The sequence below is a fragment of the Schistocerca cancellata genome, chromosome 1 (assembly GCF_023864275.1).
Source record: "Schistocerca cancellata isolate TAMUIC-IGC-003103 chromosome 1, iqSchCanc2.1, whole genome shotgun sequence".
In the NCBI taxonomy this organism is placed as follows: domain Eukaryota; kingdom Metazoa; phylum Arthropoda; class Insecta; order Orthoptera; family Acrididae; genus Schistocerca; species Schistocerca cancellata.
This window is the reverse complement of record NC_064626.1, coordinates 766,316,348-766,324,823: the sequence shown is the minus strand read 5'-3', so window position 1 is coordinate 766,324,823 and position 8,476 is coordinate 766,316,348. Positions and strand designations below refer to the sequence as shown.

General features: G+C 45.1%; 1 non-coding gene across 1 annotated transcript; it reads right to left on the bottom strand.

Moving 5' to 3' along the window:
- Nucleotides 1-5,080: 5,080 nt before the first annotated feature.
- Trnap-ugg (transfer RNA proline (anticodon UGG)) lies at nucleotides 5,081-5,164 on the bottom strand. The gene has a single exon. It is a non-coding gene; the product is annotated as a tRNA-Pro (tRNA).
- Nucleotides 5,165-8,476: the final 3,312 nt, after the last annotated feature.

Genomic DNA, 8,476 nt, shown 5'->3' with positions numbered 1-8,476 from the left:
CACTGGAGGCGAGCTGCACGATGTTGGGGCGTGAGCGGAAGACGGCCTAACGGTGTGCGGGACCGTAGCCCAGCTTCATGGAGACGGTTGCGATTGGTCCTCGCCGATACCCCAGGAGCAACAGTGTCCCTAATTTGCTGGGAAGTGGCGGTGCGGTCCCCTACGGCACTGCGTAGGATCCTACGGTCTTGGCGTGCATCCGTGCGTCGCTGCGGTCCGGTCCCAGGTCGACGGGCACGTGCACCTTCCGCCGACCACTGGCGACAACATCGATGTACTATGGAGACCTCACGCCCCACATGTTGAGCAATTCGGCGGTACGTCCACCTGGCCTCCCGCATGCCCACTATACGCCCTCGCTCAAAGTCCGTCAACTGCACATACGGTTCACGTCCACGCTGTCGCGGCATGCTACCAGTGTTAAAGACTGCGATGGAGCTCCGTATGCCACGGCAAACTGGCTGACACTGACGGCGGCGGTGCACAAATGCTGCGCAGCTAGCGCCATTCGACGGCCAACACCGCGGTTCCTGGTGTGTCCGCTGTGCCGTGCGTGTGATCATTGCTTGTACAGCAGTGTCCGGAGCAAGTATGGTGGGTCTGACACACCGGTGTCAATGTGTTCTTTTTTCCATTTCCAGGAGTGTATTTTCTGGGTCTCATGAACAAATAAAGCGAGTTGGGTCTCAAACGATCGCTGTTTCCGAAATCCATGTTGATTCCTACATAGTAGATTCTGGGTTTCGAAAAATGACATGATACTTGAGCAAAAAACATGTTCTAAAATTGTCGACGTCAGAGATATAGGTATATAGTTTTGCGCATCTGCTCGACGACCCTTCTTGAAGACTGGGACTACCTGTGCTCTTTTCCAATCATTTGGAACCTTCCGTTCCTCTAGAGACTTGCGGTACACGGCTGTTAGAAGGGGGGCAAGTTCTTTCGCGTACTCTGTCCTCTAGAGCATCTTCGGAAGAGTCAGGGGAAAAGAACTTTACGAGGAAAATTCGCACAAGGGCAAGTATAAACTGCTAGTGCAGAGGACCAAAAGCAGCGGGGAATGGGTGGCAAACAAAAGCAGTCTGTACCACAGCCATGTTATTGGGAGCAGCCAGTATAGAGCGACATTTGGATGCTGCTTCAATAAAAAGTACGATATATCTGTGTACATATGCAAGAAGACAACTGAGTTTCCGACAAGTATTCATCAACAGTTATTATCTTATCAGCGCGTTGCAGAAGAACAATCACTGAAGAGTCGGTCTAGTAACAACCGGTAATAGACAACATTTTCTATTTGTCGGAATATAAAGAGGAACGAACGGTGTCTTGTACTTGTCTACTATTGTGAATAAAGTATCTGACTGCCTGTATTCGCCTGCAGCGGAATTGTCTTCAGTGATGAGCACCGCTTCGAACTGAGCCTCTATGACCAGCAAAGAAGTGTATCTGGAAAGCCCTGGACAGCGGTGGGATACCAATCTGACAGTCGGCTGGTGTACGGCCCGACAACCAAGAGTGATGGTCTGGGGTGTCATTTCTTTTCATAGCAGGACTCCTTTGGTTTTCATCCACTGCACCATTACAACACAGCAGTGCGTCGACGAAATTTATCCCCCGTTTTGTTGTCCTTTATGGAAAGCCGCCATAGGCTTATATTTCAACAAGATAATGTCCGATAGCACACGGTGAGAATTTCTACTGCTTTTCCTCGTGCTTGCCAAAACCTTCCTTGGCCGCAACGTCACCGGATCTCTCCCCAATTGAGGACGATCGGAGAATTATGGGCAGGGCCCTCCAACCAGCATGGGATTTTTACGATCTAACGCGCCAACTCAACAGAAGTTAGGGTAGTAAGCCTCAGAAGGATATCCAAAAACTGTAGGGCTCAATACCTAGCTCAGTAACTGCTTTCACAAGAGCTACAGAAGGGCCAACGCATTACTGAGTTGTTCGATTTGTAAAGCTCTTTCTCTTGAATTAATCATCCAGTGTTTTTGGAACTATATTTTTTTGCTTGTACATGTACATAACGTCTACCAGCTTCCATCCCACTCGAATAATTTCTTCGTTGTCCATCATTTTTCTTTTTTTGTCGTCGAATGTTTTTGATATTTTCTGTGTATCAGAATATGAAGAGGAATATGCGCTGTCTCACACTTGTCTCCTGTCGTAAGTAAGGTGTCCGGTTGTATATAGACGCAACGAGTAATATATGATATTTCCTGGTGTGCCAGACTGTAGGGAGGAACAAGTACTGTCTCGCATTCTTCTCCAACTGAGCTTAAGGTATGTGGTGGTGTACTGCAGAACAAGTTACAAGCAGAGGACTCGTTTTCGAAAGTGAAGGTAGAAATCTGGAATCAGAATCTGCTGCAAAGGCCTTATGTACAGAGTGACAGAGTGTACTCATCGATTTGCAAAGATATACAGCCACTGGAAGACACCTCTCTGGATAAGATTAAATAATAGGGAAAATAAATTGTCCCTGAATAAGTGTTCACACCTTGATTCTCCCTGTGAATCACCACTTCTCCTCTCCATTCCAGAATCACCTGCACTAAGCATCTGAGGAGAGTTCCTCCATCTCAGTCCACTAAAGGTTACTTGGTAGATCTCAACACACATTGCGATTAGCATCGTGACTGGGTTATGCAGTTATGCAGGTCATACCATCACCCAAGGTGGTGATAGGACCTGTACCAGAATGCAACAAGCATTACAGTACCTACATCTGTCTACCTATCTTTCTGCTTATAAGTATGTATTTATAGTTGCATATACATATGCATGCATCAATGCATATATCTATGGCCAGGATCGCCTCCCAAACCTGTTGATTGACTAGAAACGAATGTGGCAGACACAAATAGCAAACGCTATGAGTGTCAACACTACGTGTTTTATAAATTATTAGCTGAATAAGAGTGAGTTAAGGACAAAAATGAGACATGGACAAAGATAAGATATGGACAAAAACGTCTTTTGTTCAGCCCCAGCCATACAGGCTGCCCTTGATGACAACTGTGTTGTCCTGGAGTGGTCTCAGCCTGTTCCTTTAGCCTGCTTTGCATTGACATCGTGTTTTTCAAGGGCAAAAAATGGTTTTAAAGCCCCTGAAATGTATGTTGCCCTGTACAACAAGAGTGTTTTGGCAATACTGTCAGCCTCCATTTTACACCTGTTTTTCAGGGCTACATCTGTGCAGGGGCATGTATGGGGACATGGATAGGGACATAAAGGAGGGGCTGGACAGAGAGGGGCAGGAGGAGATGAATAGGAAGGGATGGTGATGTGGATGTGGGGGGAGGGGAGGAGAAAATAGTTAGGGAGAGGGGGTGAAGTTGGATAGGGATGGTGGGGGAGGTGTTGTATATGGATAGGTGAGGAGGAGATTAAAAGGGAGAGATGGTTAAGGAAAAGGGGGCTGGAGGATATGGATAGGGTGAGGGGGCAGGAGGAAATGGACAGAGGAAGTGTGAGGAGGAGATGGAGGGATGGGAAGGTGGAGATGTATAGAGAGAAAGGGAATAGGAGTAGAAGGACAGGGAGACATCAGTAAAAGATTGTCAGAGATATGGAAGGGCAGATGAATATGTGCAGAGAGATGGGGGATGAGGGGGAGATTTAGGAGGCATGTGAAAGGTGAAGATGGATAGCAGGCAGGTTGGAAAAGTAAAGAGGGAGGATTAGACAGAGAGATGTGGGAGGATAAGGTGGACAGAGAGATGGGGGAGAAAAAGAGGTGGACTTAATGGAGAGGAGATCTGCGCAAAATAAGCAAGTGAACCACAGGAAAAGGCTAGTATATACTTGTATATAAAGCAACATGCATACATGCACGTCTGGGATCTCCTTCAAAAGCACTGAATCGATTTCAATCTAATTTGATACACAACAGCGAACTTCATGAGTATTAACAGTGTTGGGCTTATAACCTCCTATCTCCCATAGGATCAGAAATACAGATAAAAATGTGTTTTTCTAGTCCCTATCACACAGGTTGTCATGCATGATAGGAGTGTTGTGCAGTAGTAGTATTGGCCTGTCTTATAGACCTGCTTTGTATGGTAGTCTACATGTCAAGTGCAAAATACAGACAGAACTGTCAGAGAGAAGTAGGAATAAAGAGATAAAGAAAGAGGTTAAGGGGGGATGACCAGAGGAAGGGAGAGTAGGAAATGAATAGGAAGATGGAGACGAGATGGATAGAGAGAGGGAGAGGGTGGGTGGGAGAAGAACGATATGAACAAACACAGATTGGGGTGTGAAGGAGTAGATGGACAAAGAGGGAAGGGAGGAGATTGTGGTCGCAAAGGGATAGAAGGTAACAGGCAGAGAGTGGGGGTAGAAGAGGATGGGCAGGGAGGGTAAGAGGAGGAAATGGGCTGGGAGAGGAAAAAGTAGTTGGCCAGAGACACGTGGAGGAAGAAATGGGAAGAGGCTAGGGGGAAAAGGAGATGGCAGAGAGTGGGAGAGGAAGAAATGGACCAACAGAGTGGGTGTGCAGGATACAGGGTGATTCAGGAAGAGTACCACACAATATGTGAGTAGGTTCTACCTGTGAAAATAAACCAAAAAATTCCTTTGAACATTTGTTCGGTTTTCGGTTGTTACAGAACTGGAGTAGGTTGAAGAGTATGCACATCCATGAAGGGATAAGAACACAAGTGTGAATTTTACTTACCAAAATTCTGTGTATGCCCAGTGGTGGACAGAATAATAGTGGGACAGATGGCTGATCCATCCTACAAGAGGTGTGGGGTTCTCCAACAGATGGCAGTACTGTGATAACGTAACGAGGCAACACCTGCAAGCAAACCCAATGTGCAATCATGAGCTGGATTAGAGAACAGTAGGTATTCACAATGGACTTGTTCATCTGAACAATACTCAAGCACGACGTGCACAGGCTGACAAGTCCATTATGAATACCAACATGGTGCATACGTTCACCCATGTAGAATATGTAGAAAAAATGGTTCAAATGGCTCTGAGCACTATGGGACTTAACTTCTGAGGTCATCAGTCCCCTAGAACTACTTAAACCTAACTAACCTAAGGACATCACACACATCCATGCCCGAGGCAGGATTCGAACCTGCGACCGTAACGGTCGCGCGGTTCCAGACCGTAGCGCCTAGAACCGCTCGGCCACACGGGCCGGCTAGAACATGTAGACATGTTGTTTGTGCATGGGTACTGTAATGGTAGTGCCCATGCGACTATGAATGAATAATGGAGACATCTCCCTGATCCACGAACCCCCTGTACCAGCGTACTTATCAACAGAACGCTACCCAGCATACCCATAATATCAGAACACGACGACGTTCCATCAGTTGAGAAAAGGGAAGACATTATTGCATTAGTATAAGAGTCCCAAAATCAGTACACGGCGGATTAGCCATCAGCTCGATATTCCACAAATGCGGATGTAGCGTACGTTACATTCCGAGGTGCTGTACCCATTCCATGTGCAGCCCATGCAACTTCTGCTTCGAGATGAATCAGTAGGCAGAAAACAATTTTGTGAATGGTTGGCTGTAGACAGAGACGTCATGCAGTACAATTTATACACAGATGACGTTTTATTTACATGCAGTGGTATCATGAACACCCGTAATTCTCATTCACGGGCTTTGCAGAACACACCTGACACAAGGTAAGATTGCAAGTTAGATTCTCCGTGAATATCTGGTGCCGTATGATTCATGACCTGGTGACAGAACCTGTGTTCCTGCCAAATACCATGGCAACCGCAGAATACACACATTTTCTGATAGGTGGCCTACCTGCACATTTGGAAGATGTGACATCAGAACAACGATGGCAAATAAACCTGCACCTTGATGGCTCAGCGATTTACTGTACCAGACAAGTTTCTCAGTATCTCAATGTTAGGTTTCCTCAATGGTGGACCCATTAACTGGTCTGCCATATCACCTGACCTAACCCCTTTAGACTTCTGTTTACGGGGCTGGCTAAAGGGATGATAATTGACAAGTGCACTGAGATTCATGGGGGACTTTTTGAACACCTCTTGTAGAACGGATCAGCGATCTGTCTCACTATTATTCTGTCCATGACGGTGCTTATACAACATTTCGATACGTAATATTCACACTTGTCTTCATAATCAGTCATGGGTGTGTGTAGTCTTCAACCCACTCCAGTTCCGCAACGATCGAAAATCGGACACATGTTCATAGAACTTTTTCTGTTTGTTTTCACATCTAGAATCGCCTCACAAATTATGTGACACTCCTCCTACATCACTCCATACGTGACGAATGCAAACACTGGTGAAGCCGCCGGTAATAGTTTATCATATCTCTTCTTCTGTGTAGGTCTCTAAGAACCAGTTGATAGGCCAAAGTTTTCGAGTAAATAACTTCACATTCTCTGCAGTTGATTTCCAAGGTGACTAACCTAAGACCACATTTAACATTGTCGTCATTGGCCTTCGCTCTGTGTTTCAGCTCACGGTGTAGGTAGCATAATTTGTTCTGCATTGTCAGTGGCGCCTTCACTTGAATTGTAAATAATCACTATCTCTGGTTTTTCGTTTCAGATTAGGGGTCAACGGCAACGTCATTATGAGTTAAAGATAACCAAACCACATTTTCGTTCTCATGTGGTATGCAGGGAACCATACCCTTCTCATCGTGGAAGATGAGAAGGTTTCTTTCCTTTCACCACAACAAAATCTGAAATAAATTGTCTAATTTTTTCTAGCATTTCCAACAACATCATTAATTTCAGGCAGTCGACGAGATCAATATCAGGAAATCAGTTATCAGCAGTGATATTGCTACTGGATTCAATTATAGACTAGGCCATTCTCTTGACTACACGTTGCTTTTTGTTGTCACAGAAATTACCTGCCGGCTATTGTCAAACATAAACGTCCATTTTGGCTGTGTAAACCAACTTAGCGTCATTTCAATAACTGTAAATTAATCGATATTATTTGTGTCTTATCACTGTAGAAGAAAATATCAGAGATAGAAAGCGCCATGTCGTTATGGTGTTAAACACGCGTCTGCAACATTTTTGTTCCTTCGGAACGTTCTAACTCAGGCATTTCGTGCGGCAGCCGTGACTCCGGTATTTCCGGTAGCTCGTCGAACCTCGGTGATGTTGAATTCGTTAAACTATTCTGGTTGTGGAACTATATAGTATTTTGAGTTTAGCCTTTCAGGCACACTGCATCTGAATTTGTAATGTTCTGGTATTATCTCTTTTGCGCTACAGATTCTCTGCAGAAATGGCTCGGAATTACAGTACTATGATTTTTCTAAGCCACTACGTCTCATGGAAAAACGAGGTTTGCTGATGTGCAATGTAAAGAAGACCCCTTCGGTATCTGACGATATTAGAAAAGAGAATGAGATTGGTTCTCAAGGTGAGATACAAGAATGTGAGGACTATTCCGTAAGGGAGCAAAATAAAATGAAAATGAAAGGGACTGCAAAACAAGTAACTTTCATAATACGTAATAGAGACCAGTAACTTTCATTTGGAAGATAAGAGCACATGGACCAGGTGGGAAAAGGCAAGGCATGGGATTTCACAGCATTCTCATTCAGCTTTCTGGAGTCATAGTAATCGTAATAATACCGAAATTGCAGTTGAATACTGGAATAATTTAGTCCCTGATGGCATCCTCAGATACCCGAAGCATTATATGCAAACTATCAAAGAACGTTTTTACTGACAGGGGAACATCAGTTCTACAGATGTTAGTGAACCAGGTCGGAGCCTACAGGCGGGATCATCAAAGTGTGGAGGAAAATGAAATGAGCGCGTGGCATTTATGGCCGGGAGGCCTCATCCGGGCAAGTTCGGCCGCCGAGTGCAAATCTTACTTCTGTCGACGCCACATTGGACGACTTGCGTGCCGGTGATGAGTATGAAATGATGATGATGAGTGCAACACAACACCCAGTCCACGAGCGGAGGAAACCTCCAACCCGGTCGGGAACTTTTGGGTGACTGAAGGCGAGTGACCTCGTGCTGAGTCTCAAACTGTTTAAAGAGACTGCTGCGTTGCCTTCGTATTGATGCCCGAACTACCGGAACTCAAAGGAAAGACTCTAACTGTCTTACTGCGACCAGTGACATGATCGAAAAGTTGTTAGAAGAGCTCTCAACCGAAGTTAGTGTCACAATAGACGAAATGCTTCCAGGCTATCGTGGTAGATGTGTTTTTCCTGCAGTATGTATCCTCAAAACCCAACAAAGGTGGAAATTTTAACAGCAAGAAGAAAGCATTATTATAACAACTGAATAATTTTCAAAATCCGTCTACTGATGGCTGCCAGATGCTGCATCTTTCACAAATCTGACAGACTTAGTGCAACAGTGATCTTTCCTCCCCTGTCATATAACTCATTATTATTTCTAGTTGTTCGTCGAACCTCGAGGACTGTTCAGTTGTCTGCACCAGTGTGGTTGCGGAAGATCGCTGTAG